General features: G+C 41.2%; 1 protein-coding gene and 1 pseudogene across 1 annotated transcript in view; both read left to right on the top strand.

Annotated features, from left to right (window-relative positions):
* LOC143434009 (uncharacterized) overlaps window positions 1-3,181 on the top strand; it is a 31,746-nt gene extending 28,565 nt beyond the window's left edge. Inside the window, exon 7 of the mRNA XM_076911179.1 lies at window positions 3,046-3,181. The gene's annotated coding sequence lies outside the window, so the exon portion shown is untranslated. The remainder of the gene's footprint in view (window positions 1-3,045) is intronic.
* A 6,536-nt stretch (window positions 3,182-9,717) lies between these two features.
* LOC117718022 (putative inactive 1-aminocyclopropane-1-carboxylate synthase-like protein 2 pseudogene) lies at window positions 9,718-18,195 on the top strand (annotated as a pseudogene).
* Window positions 18,196-21,349: the final 3,154 nt, after the last annotated feature.

Genomic DNA, 21,349 nt, shown 5'->3' with positions numbered 1-21,349 from the left:
TAATCCCATTCTTGACATTCAACATATCTTTGAGATCCCTTCCCAACTTCATGTCTCCTCTTTCTTCTCCCCCTTCCTCCTATTCCTCCTCTTTTTCTCCATATCTTGTCCATTTTTAATTATTCTACTAAGTGTGAATACTGATCATATTTTTATTGATGTGGGGCCATCTCCTGAATTGTGATCAACCTCTCAGTATCTACACTCCCTTACCCCAAAGAAATCACCCATCATCACCAGCCATCAACAACCAATATCTGCTCAGAAAAGGATGGAGCCTCATGAGCCATTCCTCTGCACATTCTGACATTCTGACTGCTCTCTGTATGTTGTGTGTAGGTAATCATAGCTGCTATGAGTTCTTGAAAGTTGGTTTCTGTTTTATTCTATTAAAATAGTTTTTTGCCTTACAGAAGAAGCTTTGCAATTTTATGAGGTCCCATATGTCTATAGTTGATCTTAGAGCATGAGCCATTGGTGTTCTGTTCAGAAAATTTTTTCCTGTGTGCACATGATCCAGGCTCTTCCCTACTTCCTCCTCTATTAGTTTCAGTGTATCTGGTTTTAGGTGGAGGTTCTTGATCCACTTGGACTTGAGGCTTGTAGAAGAGATAAGAATGGATCAATGTGCATTCTTCTACATGCTGACCTCCAGTTGAGCCAGCAAGATTTGTTGAAATTGCTGTCTTTTTTTACCACTGGATGGTTTGGATTCTTTGTATAGTTCTTTTTGTTTCTCCTTGGTTGATTTCTATCCTGAGTTTGATTATTTCCTGCCTTCTTCTACTCTTGTGTAGATTTGCTTCTTTTTGTTCTATAGCTTCTGGATGTGCTGTCAAGCTGCTAGTGTATGTTATCTCCAGTTTCCTTTTGGAGGCACTTAGACTATGAGTTTTCCTTCTAGCCCTGCTTTCATTGTGTACCATAAGTTGTGGTATGATGTACCTTCATTTCATGGGTGGGTGGGGGGAACACCCTCGTTGTAGCAGGGGTAGGTGTGAAAGAATAGGAATTTTCTGGAAAGAAAACCAGAAAAACGGATAACACTTGAAATGTAAATAAAGGAAATATCTAATAAAACAATAAAAAATAAAGAAATGTTTTTATTTGTAGTTAATACAATATGGCCTATAGGAAATTAAGTATATTACTTAATTTATATATATTACATAAACATACTTATGAATTAGGAGTTTGTCAAATTAACATTGTAATTAGGAGTTGGTCAAATTAACAATATATAACCTCATTGTAGAAATCAGGTTTTTTTTTATATACCAGAAGGAATGAAATTACAAAAATTCCATTTGCAGTAGCATCAAATATAGTATTTTTTCAGAAAATGGTAAGTTAGTTCTAACATTGAAAATGATGCAAAAGTTAAATTACATATTAGAAAAGAAACAAAATTAGATTACATATAATGTCTTATCTTTAAATTTACTGTTTAAAATTTAATGAAGAAGAGACTCTGATAATGGCTTGTAGACCAGTGGGATAAAATTGAGAGCCCAGAAAATTAAACCTGGTTTTTGGTCTGGCGTTTACAGAAGTAGCAAGGCAGTTTGGCAAAGCTGGGTAAGGTGCAAAGACCACACTTATATATTCTACTTATATATTGTAATTATATATATTGTACTTATATATTGTTAATATTTATCTCACGCCATCCATAAAAATTAGCTCATGGATATAAATTCAAGAGCTAGAATTACCAAACTTGAAGTTGTAAAAGAAGAAAATCTTTATGATTTTGTGTCAGAAAGAGTTCCTAGATATGCCACTAAAGCCTTGATTTTAAAATGAACAGCCTCGTAGTGATTGAACTGGCAAGCTATGTCCACTGGTGTGATAGTGGCATAAATGGCATGGATTTAATACTCACTCTGCAAGATGGAATCCATTTCTGTTATTGTTAACTAGGCTAAAACTTCCTGACTGTCATGGTCATAGATATGGGGGAGAGCTAATACTATTATTTTTCAGTAAGTTCATTGTACTAAATTGTCCCTCAAGTTCCCATCTTTATATCCATAGATTAGTGTATCTCTCAGCCCTCATTGGAGGAATTTCCTTTTGCAGATGGTGATTAATACAGAGAACAGTAGCTGTTGAATGTATTACAATCAATACCACTCATTTTCCTCCCAAGATTTTGGGGTTATTGAATAGAGGACAGAAGGACTGTAAGCAGTAGACACTGGAAATCTGCAATAGAGTTTTACTTATTGATCATGGTAGGACAATTGTGTACATGAGCTCACAGGTGCTATGACTTCATGCACACCTGTATAAGATGAAGGCAGTCAAAATTCCAGTCAAAAAGCCCCATCCCTGTCTGAAAATCTATTTGGTAATTAATGGCTTCTGATCAAGGTTGAGTAGCTTTTCTTAACATATGCTGCCACTGAAAAGCTACCCATGTCCAGTAGATGGTTCTGCACTCTTGAATACACAAACAGCACTAATTAGACTCCTTGGTTTTGAAACAGACATGCACACAAGACTGTCTACAAATAGGTATGCGTACACACACACACACACACACACACGGGCGAAACTTGAAGTTGGATGGAATAGGGGAGAAACTTGAAGTATGAATATGGAGAGTGAGTTTGATAAAAACACAATATATGTATACATTAATTTTTCAATAAAATTGTGCCTATGGAAAAAAATATATTGGTAACTTAAACTTCAACAAACTAAGAAATTTTGAGCTTCTTGATAGAAATGAAATGATAAAACACAGATAAGAAACCAGACAGAAGATTTTGAATAGATTTACAAGTGATGTTTTCATATTTGTTACTTATATATCATAAATATCTCATAATATATATGTAGAAATATTCTATAGTGTGATAAAGAATCCTTTTGAAACTGTCAATATTTTGAATATATATTTTCTTGAAGAAATAGAATTTGCCATGAAAACAGCAAATTTGCCTAACATGATTAAACTTAGGGGAAAGTAAATTTAAAGCCATAGATTCCATTTCATATTTCTATAGTAGTTCTAATTCTGTTTATTTTTTAAGGCAGATATAAATATTCTCGAAGATTTGGAGAAATAGAATGATCCCACACAGCTGGAGTGAATGCAGTATTGGATATTATATTTCAAATATGTTGTAAATTTCTTAACAATTAAAATAAATGAAATCCAAGAGCTGAACAATTTCACTTCTCGGAGCTTTTTTTTTTTTTTTTTTTTTTTTTGGTTTTTCGAGACAGGGTTTCTCTGTGTAGTCCTGGCTGTCCTGGAACTCACTCTGTAGACCAGGCTGGCCTTGAACTCAGAAATCCACCTGCCTCTGCCTCCCAAGTGCTGGGATCAAAGGCATGTGCCACCACTGCCCAGCTTTCTCAGTGTATTTTAAGGTGAAATAAAAATATATATGACACATTATGGATAATGCACATCAGTTGGCAAATGGATGTAAAAATGTAATGCACTATACAAATTCCATTTAGCAGCTAAAATATATGGAGGCAATTTGGATTGTGAGAAAGAATTTCTCAAACTGTATTGTGTTTATCGTCGAATAACACTGAATGTACTCAAAGTTATTGATAGAAAGGATAAGTACATTGTTATGGGTAGTTTTGATTGTCTTCTTGACACAATGTAGAATCAATTTGGAAATGTGTCTTCAATGAGAAAATTCCTAGATTAAGTTGGCCTGAGGTCATTCCTGTGAGGAATTTTTTGAATTTGGGTCACTGGGTTTGAAAGACTTACTGTGAATTTGGACTGCACCATTCTTGGGCTGGGCCCAGGGATATTGCAGTCTTGACTGACTGTAGTGTTAGCATGCATGCATTCATTGTTCCTGTCTGTGGATGGACTATGGCTAGCTACCACAGGTTCCTGCTCCTTCGGCTTTCCTGTGATAATGGACTGTAACTTGGACTTTTAAGCTAAACAAACCATTTCTACTTTAAAAAAAAAAAGAAAAGAAAAACAAGAAAACTAATGAGTGAATTGATAGAATTAATAAAGGAAACTGCATATTAAAACACTTCAGTTACTTGGGCTAGAGAGATGGCTCAGCAGTTAAGAGCTCTTGCTGTTCTTCTGGAGGTCTGTGGTGCAGTGAGCTGTGAGAGGCAGTGGGATACCCAGTTGAGTCTGCTTTGAACCTCGGTGACCCTAATGGGATGGTAGGAATTCGTCCTTGCTCCTGAGCCCTGGTCTTCTTCACTTATCCATAGCCCCTCCCAAACAAAGGTTTGTGGCCTTAGATCAATAGCACATGTAACACAGATAGAGGGCGTGACTACAGGCTGCAGAGCTCCAAGAGATCTCCATATTAATGAGATACCTAAAGGCCAGAGTGCATAGCCAGTTAAGCATTTCTTTCCAGACCCTCCTCCTTGCAAAAGATATTTAACCTCAGGCCCTCCCTGAGGACATGGGATACAGCTTCATCCACTTTCCTGACAATAAATCTTTTAAAAACCTGGACCACCTCTTGTCTTTGGGGCCTGCTGTGGAGAACCGTAGAAGGGGCCTTCAACCAATGAGCCACCGCCTAATCTCCCACCAGAGGACTTCTCTACTTTCCAGCCACTGGAGGCCTGCCAACTCAAGCAAGCTAGCCAAGCCAGCCATGACCCAGCCAAGTGAGTTGCCTTGACCAAGAGTCTCATTCACTCCACGGGGCACCACTGGAGCGTCTCCCCCTCATCTCTCTCGGCTGTGGGCTAGTCCAGCCCGTATCCCCCCATCTATGTCCTTCTGCAGTCTCCTAGTGGCACCTGGGTGCCCAAGGGCTGGGACCACTGGTCACTCGCCAGCCTCTTTGGCCCAGATATCCTCGCCCCAAGAGCTCTGCTCCCATGTGGTGTCACTGTGATCTCACCATGCCAGGAGTGGAGTTCTGCAATTTTTCACAGCCCGACTTCTACCCAATGCCTGGTGGAGTGAATTCGGCCAAATTCTCGCACTTCTGCACCTCCCTTGAGCCGCAGTTCCAGATGCCTGGGGGACAGACACGTGGGAACTACCACTTAGCCCAACAGAACCCACACCCACGCAGGCACCACAGCCCTGCAGAGGTCTTAGTATTAATCCTCAGCATCCACACACAGACATACCGACAGACAGGACACTCTTTCCCTTAAGAGAAAAGAATTAAAGTCAGTTATATTACTTTTCATTAAAGATCACCAAAGAAGCTGATAAGCAGAAGGTCATCAGGTTGCAATCAGCAGAAAACCTGAATGACAGTTGGGTGCATGCATCAGAAGACCACATTCAAAGTGTGGTTCATGCTTCAGAAAATGGAAATTACAGTGTAATTCATGTATCAGAAAACCTGAATCACAGTTCAGTGTACACATCAGAAAATGAGAGTCAAACTGAGGTGCCTGAAAACCTGATGAACAGTGTGGTTCATGAAGCAGAAAAGCCGAATCACAGTGCTGCAGCCCTAGGTCTACAAAAACAGGATGGAAAAACTAAAGAGCAACCTGTTCCTGTTGAGGAGAATCGAGAAAATGATGGGTAAGGCCACAGAGATACTTTACAGTAGATGTTACTCTCTAGAAATGCTCATAAGAACGATGACCATATGGATACTTCTTAAGCCTGGCACAGTCAGTCTCACATGATAATAAGATGCTGATAATCAATCAGATGCTATTGTTTCCAATTCTGTGGACATGTTTTGTTTTTTTTAAATGACAACCACAGTTGGTAAACTCATGTGACAACTGACAGTCTAGGAGCCAGGGTAAAAGGGAGTTTTGATTGGAAATTAGAATAGTAAACAATGTTTTGACAGTTTTCACATTGTAGCACAGAGTTATTGAGTGTGTGATGTTGAAAGCATAAAAGGCTTGCCTCCCTGCACTAACCTTTTCCTCGACATGTATTATTTCTCAGTACTTGTAGAATGTGTCAAGGTAGCTAACCGTCAAATGACATCTACTGAAGAATATTAGAAAGTGTACACACAGACACAGAAGACACACACACCTACACATATTGCCAAAAGAAACACATAAACACATCCATATATACATGTGCACACACACATACACACACTACACACTTGCACTCACATACACCATACACACATTCACACAAAATAAACACTCTTGAAAGTGACAGCAGTCTACAGAATAAAATTATTGGATCTTCAAATGCAAATGTAGAGGTTTGCACTTATTTTAATGGACCCATCTGTTGATGCAGTTTTCTTACATTAGGGGAAGTGAATGATTATTGACAGTATGTTACTTTATAACTCCTATGGCCTACTGATAAAATAAATATATGTTCAATCTCACCCTTTTTCTTGAATTATGATTTGTGAGTTATCATTAATAAAATAATGAATTAAATTTATCAAAATCCTCATAATTATTAAATATAGAACACTGAACTCCCCAACTTTATTCTTTTTACACAGTAGTATAAAAAGATACATTTAATTGGTGTGAAGAACAAATAAACATATTAATAGGATATCAAAACTTAGTTTCAATAGATAAAATAGCCATTATCTAATTAAAACGTGTATATACAGATTCATTAGTAATTTTCTATATGGGCCAAAGATTTTCATTCATAATCTGATTCTGTTCATTGTTAATAGTAGCTGAAGATTTTTAATATCAGAGTTTCTTTAAAGCAGAGGTGTGGAAATTCATACTTTAATATTTGATTTAAAATGAACGGCATAATCATTTTTATCTCAATATGTTATATTCATTTCCTATTAAAATGCAACATTAAATGAAAGTGCATTTTGAAAAGATTTTTTTTCTCTTCAGTTTTTTTTTTTTTTTTTTACTGTTTTCTGCAACTTTTTTCAATCTTTGTTTGATGGTAAATACCTAACATTCTCAATACTCATTAATTTCAGGAATGGGGATTACCTTAAGATTTTTGTAAGCCTGGATTAGTACTAGGACAGACTTAAGCAGGGATACATAGAAAACCCAAGTCTATCGTTACACTTAACACACACAGACACACACAGACACAGACACACACACACACCCATAGACACACACACACACACACACACACACACACACACACAGGGATGTGGGAGGGAGCTTGAGAGATATCTCCCTGGTCATTGTGTTTATCTTCATTGTAAATGTGAAAACCATTAGATGAACATAGGGACAAATCAGCAGAACTCTGCTTCTCTGTCACACTTTTCAGTATGGAAGATTCTAGTGTTTGTTAATGCATATAGACCTGAAATCTAGGACCTATATGGTAAAGTTGAATGCAGGATATAATTTTCATGTTTTTATAACCCTGGGACTCCGTCCGGAACGTAACATAGCCAATTATTCTCTACAGTTTGTACATTTTATCTTGACAAAAATTTCAAGCCCAGCTAAAACAATGATGGTTACCAAGACATTCATTTGAATAATTTTAGAAAAGTATTTGCACATTTCAGAAATGTTTTGTAAAAACATTTACATCTGTTTTGTAAAAGTTTATATTTGAGTATAATTATTTTAACATGTGGTTTTTAGACTGAAACGTGGCAGCAACCAGAAGATAAAAGTGAATCAGAGTATTCAATAGAAGATTCAGAAGAGCTTCGGGCGATCTTGGATGAAATACTTTTGGTAAGTGAGGTGTATTCAGAACACTGCTTTCCTTTGTCAAGCAGTGTTGTATAGGAATACTTGAGGCACCATGAGAAACATCCCATGTGCAATAGCAGGCATATTTACTCTGCAGAAATACATGCAAGCAAAACTCCAATGCATAGAAATGAAACAATGAATAAATTAACAATTTAAAATGATATATTTTAAAAATTAGATTTAGCTAATCAGTTGTGTGTTGTCATGGGACTGCCCCATTGAGTATGGAATAGTGACAACTTGCAGGACTTGGTTCTTTCCTCATACTGTGTGTGTTCCAATGAATGTACTTCAGTTATCATGCTTAGTGTCAGCTACCTGACCCATGAAACTATCTTCTCTGCCTGAAATACATACACATGTACGTACGTACATACATACATACATACATACATACACACACATGTATGTATGTATTCTGCTAAAATGCTAATAACTCTAAAACTCTAATAACTTTAAAATTGATGCTATCTATATTTGTGAATCTCACACATATGGATAATTTTTAATGCATATAATCCCATTCTTGACATCCAACATACCTTTGAGATCCCTTCCCAACTTCATGTCTCCTCTTTTTCTCCCCTTTCCTCCTATTCCTCCTCCTTTTCTCCATTTTCTTGTCCATTTTTAATTATTCCACTAAGTGTGATTACTGCTGGTCATATATTTATTGATGTGGGGTCATCTCCTGAATTGTGATCAACTTCTCAGTATCTACACTCACTCCCCGCAAAAAGATTCACCCATCATCACCAGCCATCAACTACCAATATCTCCTCATAAAAGGATGGAGCCTTACAGAAGAATCTTTTCAATTTTATGAGTTCCCATTTGTCTATTGTTGATTTTTGAGCCTAAACCATTGGTGTTTCATTCAGAAAATTTTCCCTTGAGTGCACATGTTCCAGGGTCTTTCCCACTTTCTCTTCTATTAGTTTCAGTGTATCTAGTTTTATGTGGAGGTTCTTGATCCACTTGAACTTGAGGCTTGTAGAAGAGATAAGAATGGATCAATTTGCATTCTTCTACATTCTGACCTCCAGTAGAGCCAGCACCATTTGTTGAAAATGCTGTCTTTTTTCCACTGGATGGTTTTAGAAGCAGCTCCTGGTGTTGTAGATTCTTTGTATAGTTCTTTTTGTTTCTACTTGTTTATTTCAGGCTGAGTCTGATTATTTCCTACTTTCTACTCTTGTGTGTATTTGCTTCTTCTTGTTCTATAGCTTTGAAATGTGCTGAAATCTGCTAGTGTATTCCCTCTCCAGTTTCCTTTTTTGTGGCATTTAGAGCTATAAATTTTTCTCTTAGCCCTGCTTTTATTGTATCCCATAAGTTTTCGTATGATGTACCTTCATTTCATGGGTGGGTGGTGGAACACCCTCATAGAATCAGGAGGATGGGGAGAAGGGAAAGGGAATTTTAATGGAGAAAACCAGGAAAAGGGATGACATTTGAAATGTAAATAATAAAAGTATCTAAAAAAAATTTTTAAATGATTTTTATTTGTAGATAATATAATATGGCATATAGGAATTTAAGTGTATTTTGTAATATATATATTAACACACTTATGAACTGATAAGGAGTATGGCATATTAGCTATATATAAACACATTGTAGAAATCAATATTCTTTTTGTACACTAGAAAAAATGAAATTACAAAAATTCCATTTATAGTAGCATTAAAAATAGTATTTTCTTCAGAAACTGGTAAGTTAATTCAAACATTAGAAATGATGCAAAAGTTAAATTATTTATTAAAAAAGAAACAAAATTAGATTACACATAACAGCTTATCTTCAAATTTACTGTTCAAAATCTAATGAGCAGGAGACTCAGATAATGGCTTGTGGATCAGTGGAATGAAAGTGAGAGCCCAGAAAATTAAACCTGATTTTTGGTCAGTTGGCATTTACAGGAATAGCAAGGCAACCTCGCTAAGAAGGTAAAGTGCAAAGACCATACTTTTATGTTATATTTATATATTGTCCTTATATATACATTGTACTTATATATTTTAAATATTTACCTCATGTCATCCATAAAAATTAGCTCATGGTTATAAATTTGAGAGCCAGAACTATGAAACTTGAAGTTGTGAAAGAAGAAAATCTTTATGATTTTGTGTCAGAAAGAGTCCCTAGATATGCCACTAAAACCTTAATTTTAAAATGAACAGTCTAAGCTTCTGCTACCTGAATGGCAAAGACACTCCTGGCGGGCGTAAGGATTTAGACTTTCAACTGCACAGAGATGAGTTTAAACAGAAATAAAGTCTATTTTTATATAGGCTCCCAGCCTTCCATGGCCGATATTGATACCCAGACTCTGAGTAACTGGAAAGGTGCCCACCCCAAACTCGGGGATCAGCTGAAGAAGTCCTCCAAAAAGAAGGTCTTCAAAATACTGCAGGAGAAGATGTTGAAGTTGCAGAATGTCCTCACGGACCAGTTCTTGTATCAAACAAGCCAGCAGATGAAGTGCCTCTTACCAGGAGATCAACAACGCACAAGAGCCTCCAGGAATCAGGAAAAGAAGATGGGCAACTTACTGTCTCAGATTGTCAACCTCATATGGTCTAACAATGTAAAGAAACTGAAGTTCCAAGCACCTCTCCCTTGCTCGGACTCTAGATGTGCCATCAAAGCCGGGCACCAGGCCCTGTCATCTTGGCAGACTGGCCGACCCAGGCCTAGGCTGGATGATTTGGAGGCTGCCTTTGCCAGCTGCACCCTATCCAAGCGTGGGACTGACATCTATGAGTTTTGCCACTTAAGCTTCCAGAGCTATGACGCCTATCAGACAAATACCACAAGGATGAGAACCCTTCGGGCTACATCAACCTTAGTACCATCAAGAACAAGCTTTGCCTTGACCTGGTAACAGCAAGGTTGACTCAGAGTGACATGAACTTCCTTGATGAGGCCCAGCGGCAGTACTCTGACTGGAAAGGACAACCCTTCCTTCGGGAAGAGCTGGCTAGCTTCTTGACCCACCACTGCAAGGCACCTATACCTCTTGATCCAGAAAACGTGGTGGTTCTAAATGGCTGCTCCTCGATCTTTTCTTCTCTGGCCATGGTTCTGTGTGACCCAGGTGATGCCCTTCTGATCCCCACACCGTGCTACAGTGGCTTCCCCTTCAGCCCCTACCTCTATTCGAAAGTCGAACTTATTCCCGTCTACTTGGAGAGCCAGGTCACCGAGACCAACTCGTATTCTTTCCAACTCACTGTGGATAAGCTCGAGCTTGCCCTGACTCAAGCTAAGAAGAAGGCAAAAAATGTCAAAGACCTTGTGCTCATCAACCCCCAGAATCCTCTGAGTGGTGTCTACACTCAATTGTTACTGCAAGAGTACCTGGTCTTTGTCAACAAGCACAAGCTGCACGTGATCGTGAACGAGACTTACATGCTGTCCGTGTTTGAGCCATCTGCCACATTTCAGAGCGTTCTGAGCATAAAAGACTTGCCTGATCCTAACATGATCCATATGATCTGGGGCACTAGTGAGGATTTTGGCGTGTCTGGCTTCCGCTTTGGTGTTCTCTATACACACAACAAGGAGGTAGCCTCTGCCATGAAAGTTTTTGGCTACTACCATGGTGTCTCTGGCGTTGCTCAGTACAAGCTGTGGCGACTGCTCCAGGACAAAGAGTGGATCAATCAGGTGTACCTGCCTAAAAACCATAGCCATCTCCGGGAGGCTTACAGCCATGTCACTAAGATACTGGAGGACTTGAAGATCCCCTTTTGCAGCTGTGGCTCTGGCCTCTTTGTCTGGATCAACTTGAAAGCCTGAGTCCGTGCATGTTTGACCAAGAGCAGATTCTTTACAAGCGCTTCCAGGACAACAAGCTGCTGTTATCTAGTGGCCAATCCTACAAGTGTATAGAGCCCGGCTGGTTCTGCCTTGTCTTTGCAGAAAACCACCTTCAACTACAAGCGGGCATGGATCGGCTCTGCCATGTGCTTGCTGAACACAAAAAAGGCATAACGGAACAGCAGGAGCAGACAGCTGGGACCTAGACTGCTGCCTCCACCCAGAGGCTCCAGACAGCCTGCTGTCACTTCATCAGGGGGCCCTGAAAGTAGCCTTATGGCCAGAAGACAGTAGGAGGAATTGGAGACATTGTGCTGTCCGACATCACTCATCAAGGCCCCTAAGCTGGGTGTCTGACTTTTTTAGAAGGCTTGTTTCTTTTAGTCTTTGCTAGCTATCCTGTACTTTAAAATGATGTTTTTATTGTGGTAAGAGGGGGAAGGCAGTTCCCCTGGATTCCTTTTTAGATGGCTTTGTTTTACATTCACCATTTAATAAAAAGGCATGCTCTATTTTCTCCAAATATATATATATATATATATATATATATATATATATATATATATATATTGAACAGTCTAGTAGTAATTGAACTGGCAAGCTATGCCTATTAGTGTGATCATGGTATAAATGGCATCTGCAAGATGGAATCTATTTCTGATATTGTTAACTAGGCCAAAACTTGTTGACTGCTATGGTCATAGATATGGGGGAGACCTAATGCTATTATTTTTCAGTAAGTTCATTGTACTAAATTGTCCCTTAAGTTCCCATTTTTATACCCATAGATTAGTGTATCTCTCAGCCCTCATTGGAGGAATTTCCTTTTGCAGATGGTGATTAATACAGAGAACAGTAGCTGTTGAATGTATTACAATCAATACCACTCATTTTCCTCCCAAGATTTGGGAGTTATTGAATAGAGGACAGAAGGAGTATAAACAGTAGATAGTGGACATCTGCAATAGAGTTTTATTTATTGATCATGATAGGACAATTGTGTACATGAGCTCACAGGTGCTATGTCTTCATGTACAACACCTGTTTTCATAGTTGTCATGTTTTCATAATTGTTATTCCTATTTATAAATCATAAATTATCTCATAATATATGTAGAAATATTCCATAGTGTAATGAAGAATCCATTTGAAACTGTCAATATTTTGAATATATATTTCCCTAAAGAAATAGAAATTTCCATAAAAACAGGAAAAGATGTCCAACATGATTAAATTTAGGGAAAAGTAAACTTAAACCAGTATATGAAATTCCATTTCATACTTCAGTAGTAGTTATAATTCTGTTGTTTTAAAGACAAATATAAGTGTTCTTGAAGATGTGGAGTAATAAAACCATCAAATTTTTCAGGTCCTGAGGGCTGCTGTGTGGGAAGCAGCTCTGCTCTCGCCATTACAAGATGGCGCTTGGCATAGGCATTGCTTGAGAGAAAATACAACTCCATATATGGAGTTGTATGCGCTGAGAGGTGTGGTTACCCGATCGCCTTACCTGGCATCATTGAGAGTGGCCAATTAATAGTGACATCGTGGCAATCGCTGATTGGAACAAGGAAAAGGTTTTAAGGGGATGCACGGGGAGGAGAAGAGAGAGAGGAAGCTCGCTGTACAGGGATAGCTGAATAAACCGCTTGAAGAAGAACACGGTTGCCGTTGCCTTATTCCACAGTCGGACGTGGGTAGCGACACTGCTGCAGCCACACAACCCAGCCCTCAGTCTAAGAAGTGCCAAGTGCCTGCCTCTAGGTTAAGTATGGCCTTACGCATCTGGCTTCGGTGGGTTTTTGGGTTTTTATTGTTGTAGGTAGTGGTGGGTTTTGTTTTTGTTTTTTTCCACAAATAGAATCCTGGCTTGTAGATTATTTGCTAGACTAAGAAAGCCCCAAAAGACTAGACAAAGGGGCAGATCAAATCTAGATTTCAGGCTTTTGGAGCAGGCAAGTTGAGGCAAAGGTGTCTTGCTCATTTTTCTTCAAATATTCTTTATTTAAAAAAAAAAAACTGAAGCTCAAATATTCTTAAAATCTTAAATCACTTTTAATCTTGAAACACTTTGTGTGTATGTGTGAGTGCCTGCATATATGTGTATATGCCTGGCCTATCAAAGGCCAATAGAAGGGGTCAGATATCCTAGAACTAGAGTTACAGATGGCTGTTAGCTACCATGTAGATGCTGGGAACCAAACCCAAGTCCTCTGCAAGAGCAAGAAGAGCTCTAACCATTGAGCAATCTCTCCAGGTCCATTTCTTTAAATACTTAAGAAATATTTCTTGAACTCCTGTTCAATGAGTGACAGGAAGTGTGCTCTTTCCCCAAATAAAGCCTGGAGAGAACCAAGAGAAGAAACTCTGCAGAGGGCCTGGAGAGAGGCTTAGTGGTTAAGAGCTCTGGTTGCTCATCCAGAGGACCTGAGTTCAGTTCCTAGCACCACAGGGTGGCTCATCACCATCTGTAATTCCAGTTCCAGGGGATCTGATGCCTTCTTCTGACCTCTGAGGGCCCCAGACATGCAGGTGGTGCACAGGCATACATGCTCACAAATACTGATATATGCATGAGAAAGGGAGGGAGGGAGGGAGGGAAGGAGGGAGGGAGGAAGAGCGAGACTGATGAGACTCAGAACTCCTCTGGGCAAAGGGCCCCTGCAGGTCTGAGGCCATTCAAGGTCCTGGGCACCTGCTCACACTGGGTGGGTGAAAAGCATTACCTCAGACACTAACACAAACAGACTTCATTGGACTGATGTGTTAGAGTTTGGGGCATTAAAAAGACCTCCTTTTTTTTTTTCTGCCTACATGTAGTCAACCAACAACTGTGAGGATTTTCTGATTACCCTCTCTGCATCTGCAAACCTAAACCAGAAGCTTCCAAGAGAAGCTTCCCTTCCACACCTCCCAGCTCTGTCTCCTAATGTAATCCGCTGAAAGACTGAGAGTCTGGCAGATCAGGCAGGAAGGCACCGACGCTGGGGTGCAGAGTTTGGCTTACCTTGAAATTCTTTCTTGGGCTGGAGGGGTTGATCACTAGGTAAAAGCATTTCTCACCAAGCCTGATGGCCAGAGGTGGATTGTCAGGTCTACATGCTAGAGAGAACTGCCTCGGCACGTTGCCCTCTGACCTCCACATGTGTGCTATGTGTGCACACAAACAAATAGATGATGGATAGACATAAAGATAGACGGTAGATGATAAGTGTACAGGTACCAATATAAAGACAAAGGCAGGGCTGGAGAGATGGCTCAATGGTTAAGATCACTGGCTGCTCTTCCAAAGGTCATGAGTTCAATTCCCAGCAACCACATGGTGGCTCACAACCATCTGTAATTGGATCTGATGCCCTCTTCTGGTGTTTCAAGGACAGTGTGCTTATATACATTAAATAAATAAATAAATAAATAAATAAATAAATCTTAAAAAAAAAATAAAGACAAAGGCAGAGGTGACAGATGAGTAGTTGTCACTGTACTTAAGCACCACCGACTCAGCACCCAGGCAGGACAGAAAGGCAAGGGACATTAAAGGGACAGGATAAAGAGTTGATCATTTCCGTCTTATGTTTCTTGCTGGCATCTTTGAGTCCAGGAGGCCATTGCTTGGGTCCAGAATTCGTTCCTGTCACCTGTTGATGTAAAACCACAGCTCTCACCTTAAAAAAAATAAAGATAGTTTATTCTGGAGCCACTTTTAATCATGGCCTGGGAACTCAAACTCCATGTTCCAATGTGGAAGCAACTTTATGAAGTTTTTATAAATTTCCTGAAGAAAGTCATAAATCAAGTTTAAAATACAAATACGTTGATGCCCACTCCCAGTGACAGACTTCCTCCAACAAGGCCACATCTCTCAGTCCTTCTGATTCTCTCAAACAGTTCTATTCCCTGTGACTGAGCATTCAAATATATGAGCTTATAGGGGCCATTCTCATTTGAACCAGCACAGGGAGGTACCAGAGAGGACGGTACAGCAAGGTGTGGGGAGCTAGTCTATAGGGCTAGATGCTATCTGGTTACATTTGGTCTGCTAAGTCAATAGATTCTAAAAGGATTCTTATTAACTATCACAAGATGTTAGTTCTGATACAGAGTAGGGCAAGCAATGGCTATTCTAGACGCTTAAAAATAGCTCAAACTGGACAGTGGTGGCGCACACCTTTAATCAAAGCACTTGGGAGGCAGAGGCAGGAGGATTTCTGAGTTCAAAGCCAGCCTGGTCTACAGAGTGAGTTCCAGGACAGCCAGGGCTACACAGGGGAACCCTGTCTCAAACAAACAAACAAAACAAAACAAAAAGCTCGCAATAAAATAATTAAACTCTAAAGCTAGAAAATTCCAACCTCTAGACTACTGAAATTCCAATCGGTCTGTCAGTCTCTGCAAATACAGACTTCTTCCAGGAGGTTTTCATTCACAGCTGTTGCCTTCTAACCTGAACCTCATAATACATAAGGTCATTTCCAGCCATGTTGGCCTGACTAGTGTCTCTATCAACTGACAGCATGACAGCTCCAAGGTATGGTGACATGGGGGAAGATTTTTATTATAAATATGAGAGAGAGAGAACAGCCAGACATACCTGGAAGGATCCAGAACAGAGAATGACATAGGCTAAACATGGCCGGCAGACTGGGTCTGGCCAGGGTTGAAGCAGGAGCAGAGCAGAGAGAGAGGGAGAGAGAGAGAGAGGGAGAGAGAGACACAGAGACACAGAGACAAAGACAGAGAGAGACAGAGAGACAGAAAGACAAAGACAGAGAGAGACAGAGACACCAAGACAGAGAGACATAGAGACAAAGAGAGAAAGAGAGAGACAGAGACAAAGAGATAGAGAGAGGAAGAGAACAGAGAGAGGGAAGGAGAATATAGCAAAAATAACAGGGTTATGAGGAAGGTGAGTCACTGCAGGGAGGGTTGGGGAGGAGGTTCGAAGGGCTGGAGGCTGGCAGAGACTCTGATAGGTGCAGCAGGCACTTGTGGGAGGGAGCTTGGACGCCAGCATGAACTTTGATATGCTAATAGGCACCTCTTAGGGCTATTTGTCCTTTCTGCCAGAGGCAAGGGAATGACTTCTTATGGTAGAGGGGAGCCGAGGAATGCTTGCTTTTGTCTAACTGCCAGAGATCCTCCTACAGTCCAAGCCAAGCCTATTTCTGGATATTTGGACTGCTTTTGGGGACTTGGGAAAATGGAGTTTCATTTGAATCTAACTGGCAATGCCTGCTGAGATCGTTACTATAGGGACACACATCCAGCCAGATGGCCAGATGCCAAAGGAAGAGACCATTTAGGGAGGAGATGGCTCCTTTAGTAAGATGCTGGCAGCCATGGGCTCAGGCAGTATTCACATACCACGACCCACATTACTGATGAGAGCAGGGCTCCAAGCGTGTGCAGACTGGGCAGGAGAAGCCCTAAGTAGGTGGATGTCTTTCTTGATAGAGCTTGGAACAGACTCCTGGTCAGCATCTATTGAGGCTGGCTTTCCTTTAACCTATCCTGATTGGGGCTTTAACATCACTAAAGATAAGGGGAGAGTCTAAGTCTATCACCAATCTCTGTTGGCAGGTCTTGAAATGGGTGCATAACAGCCCACTAATTTGGCCAAAGGAAAATAAGATATTGGTCAGGAAGACAATGAGAGTCCCACAGCTTTCTTAGAGAGGATCATAGAGACATTCCGACAACACACCCCCATGGACCTGGAATCACCAGAAGTCAAAGGAACGGCAGCTCTAGTTTTTATCAACCAGGTACCACCAGATATTCAGAGAAGGAGGTAAAAAAGGTCCCAAAGATAGAGCACCCCTGACCCCCTGTTTAAGAACCCCTAAAACAACAACAAAGCAAAACCAACCAAACAAAACAAAAACCCCACCAGCTCTCTTGTTGATAGTAAGAGCACAACAGTCTGCCTTACTAAAACCTGAAGATAGTCTCTGCAAAAAGGTCCTGGGTCCTAGGGGGCAACAGGGTGAGGCCCTCCATGAAGACCTGAGTGAGCACAGAACACAGCTTCCTAACCCAGCTCTCTTACAGTTGGTGAATGACCTCCTGATGGCAGCGGGAACCAAACAAAGTAACTAAAGGAGACCCAGGACCTCTTGGAGACCCTGGAGAATTTAGACTGTTGAGGCTTCACTAAAAAAGGCCCAACTCTGCCAACCACAGGTGACCTATCTAGGTTACATATTAAGAAAAGGCAGGCCGGGCGGTGGTGGTGCATGCCTTTAATCCCAGCACTTGGGAGGCAGAGACAGGTGGATTTCTGAGTTCGAGCCCAGCCTGGTCTACAGAGTGAGTTCCAGGACAGCCAGGGCTACACAGAGAAACCCTGTCTCAACAAACAAACAAACAAACAACAACAAAAAGAAAAGGTACGAGGTGGCTCTCTCAGGCCAAGAAGAAAGAAAAGCCTTAGTTTCTACACTTATTTTCTGGCCTTGGGGGGGGGGGGTTCCAGTATTGATTAAGCCCTTTCATCTCTTCATGGACGAGAGATCTGGGATAGCCAAAGGAGCACTGACTCAGACTCAGGCCCTGGCACTGGCCAGTGGACGACCTGTCAAAGAAATTAGACCCAGTTGCCAGAGGGCAGCCATGGCCCTCCTGGTTACGGATGCTGACAAACTCAGTGGCCAAAGCCTGACCATCACCAGGCCTCAAGCTATGGAATGGGTATCCAAGCAGACCTCCATCCCCATCAATGGCTCACCAATGCCAGAATGACTCATTACCAGTCTCTCCACTTAAATCCCCCTAGGATGACATTTCAGGCCCTACCTGCCCTGAGCCCAGCTACCCTGCTTCCTAACCCAGACCCTAAAGGGCCACTACATGACTCCTCAGACATTTTGGCCCACATCCATGGGACCAGACCAGATCTTCAGGATACTCCCTTAATAGATGAAGAGGTTCATCTGTGATAACAGACAGCTTCATCCAAAAAGGACACAGGTACCCAGAGCAGCAGTGGTATCAGAGACTGGGGCTACATACATTTGTCCACAGCCCATATCCGTGGGGCAATCTACAGAGAGAGGGGCCTCTTGAGAGCTGAAAGAGAGACTATCAAAAGAGATTCTTGACCTCTACAAACATTAAAAGGGCCCCCAAAATTGGCCATCATTCATTGCCCCAGCCCAATGCCTCCATATATGATAGAAAACAACAGAAAATTTTTTTTAAATGTATTTATTTATTTAGTATACAGCAGTCTCCTGCACGTATTCCTGAAGACCAGAAGAGGGCACCAGATGTCATTAAAGATGGTTATGAGCCACAATGTGGTTGCTGGGAATTGAACTCAGGACTTCTGGAAGAGCAGCCCGTGCTTTTAACCTCTGAGCCATCTCTCCAGCCCCTGACACACAGAAAATTTGTTCTCCCTGAGGATCTGGGTACTCACAGGCTGAAAAAGATTCATTGTCCCTCCCACATAGGTATCTGAATGACCTGATCAGGTATACACATGACAGGATAAGAAATGCCAACCCCAAAATCACTAAAAAAAATTTTTTTAAGATTTATTTATTTATTATATATGAGTACACTGTAGCTGTCTTCAGACTCACCAGAAGAGGGCATCAGATCTCATTACAGATGGTTGTGAGCCACCATGTGGTTGCTAGGATTTGAACTCAGGACCTCTGGAAGAGCAGTCAGTGCTCTTAACCACTGAGCCATTTCTCCAGCCCCACTAAAACTGTTAAAGACTACAAAACCACTAATGTAGTGGCTAATAAGAAAACTCCAACAGAAAGCTCCATTGAAGGAGACTTGGAGCCTATTTAAAAATTGACTTCATGGAGGGAAAACCAAAAAAAATCAAACATAAATATTTACTGATATTTATAGATACCTTTTCAGGTTGGACTGAGACTCCCCACCAAGCATGAAACTTCATCCACGATGACAAAGAAGCTCTTAGAAGAAATACTGCCAAGGTATGGGTTTCCTCAGATGATAGGGTCAGACAGTGGACCAGCTTCTGTGTCCCAGGTAAGTCAGAGACTAGCCAATATTCTAGAGATTGATTAGAAACTTTATTGTACAGACCCCAGAGTTCAAGACAGGTAGAAAAAAAATGAACAAAACCCTAAAAGAGACCTTAACTAAATTGATCTTAGAGACTGATGATGATGGGGTAATTCTCCTTCCCCTCACTCTCTATTGGGCACGAAACTCCCCTTACCAGATGGGACTCCTTTTGGAATCAAGCTCAAGATACCCACCCCCAGTTGTTCTCAACATACAGGCGGAGGTCACCACTGAATTTGATGATCACCAATTGCTAGACAACCTCTAAGGTGTCCAATGGGCCCATAAACATGTTTGGCCTAAACTTTGTGTTCTCTATGAAACAGGGGTCACTAGAGCCTCCTTAAAAAGATCCCTATATTATCTATCATCTTGACCACACCCACCACCCTGAAGGTCGATGGGATTACAACGTGGATCTACCACACAAGCCCAGTTTGCAGTTGAAGACAACCCTGACCAGCGGGAGGAAACTCAGCCTCAGGACTCCCTCCTCTTGCCCATTGATGGGGCCCCTACCCAAGCTCCAGGGGCACCACGAGGACTGTGTGAGATGGCTTTGGCTTGTATAAAATAAAAAAGGGGGGATATCAGGAGCCATTTGCCTGCTTCTGTGAGAGCCTGTCTGTCAGTCAAGTCAGCCCAGGGTCTACTGGTGGATTTCCTGGCCTGCTGACACACAGAAGGATAAGAGGGGATGCACTTGAAGCTCAAAAAGGAGAGGGGCTGAATGTTCTATTAATCTTGTAGATTACAGAATGATCCGGAATATGGAGACCTCTGGATGGGTACAGATATCCAATGTATGTCTGCCATTGTCTCTGCTTGTGACTTCGTTTCCCACCATGCTGCAAAGTATATAACGCCTAAGAGAATTAAACTCGAGGCTGTCTGGATTGTATTGACTGGACAGCACTCCCGATTTCTAACCTTTGTCTCTGAGTCTTTTTTTCTGTCTTTCCTGTCATCATCCTCACTCCCCTTCAGAGGACTGCTTTGTATTGGAACACCCATACACACATCCTACTTTGTCATTTGGTCAGGTCATAAGAAGTTTTACTATTAGGGTTCAAAGGAAGATACCTCAGACTCAAATAGTATGCAAAAGCAAAGAGCATTTACTCGGCTGAATCTCTTGCATGCAGGGGTCTCCCTATTTGGGAATGGAGACCCCTAGTGAACTTGCTGGCCCAGCTTTTATTGTCAGTTAGGGGGATTCTAGGGAGGGGTATACGCCCTTTTACCTTGGTTGGTATTTGGTTAGGCTCTGGAGACTTCCCAAGGGATTGCTTACTCATTCTAGCTATTCTTAATTCAGGCCAGATGACAAGGTGTCCTAGGATTGGTTGCCCACAGCTTTGGTTGACTGACCATGGGTTCCTGATCCGAGTTCTCATTTCTGGGAAACAGAAACTTAGGCCTAATCTCCCAAACTGTCAGCTTGTAGGCTGTCATGGAGTCAGTCTGTCTCTGGCTAACTCAGTCCTCTCACTAGTCTGTTAAGATCCTGGGGTTAGCCACGTGGTGTCCCACGACTTTAATCCCAGCACAGAGGCAGGTGGATCTCTGCCAGTTTGAGGCCAGCCTGGTCTACAAAGTGAGTTCCAGGTTAGAAAACAAAACAAGAAAAAGTACATGAAGACCCAATAGCTAGGGACACGGCACCATCAGTAATAATTTCTAAAGGAAAACACTCCCCTCATAAGCACACCCCTTACGAAGAACCTGCTTCAGAAGAGGTGGCTGCTGGCTGTGCTGCACCAGGTAAATAGAAGGAAGCGGCAGAACCTGGGGCAAGAACTCAGCAACTGGCTTCCACCAGGAAAGTCCAAGCTGCAGGGGC

Source organism: Arvicanthis niloticus, chromosome 12 (assembly GCF_011762505.2).
Source record: "Arvicanthis niloticus isolate mArvNil1 chromosome 12, mArvNil1.pat.X, whole genome shotgun sequence".
Classification (NCBI taxonomy): domain Eukaryota; kingdom Metazoa; phylum Chordata; class Mammalia; order Rodentia; family Muridae; genus Arvicanthis; species Arvicanthis niloticus.
The sequence above is the reverse complement of the archived record's forward strand: the minus strand, read 5'-3'. Positions and strand labels throughout refer to the sequence as shown.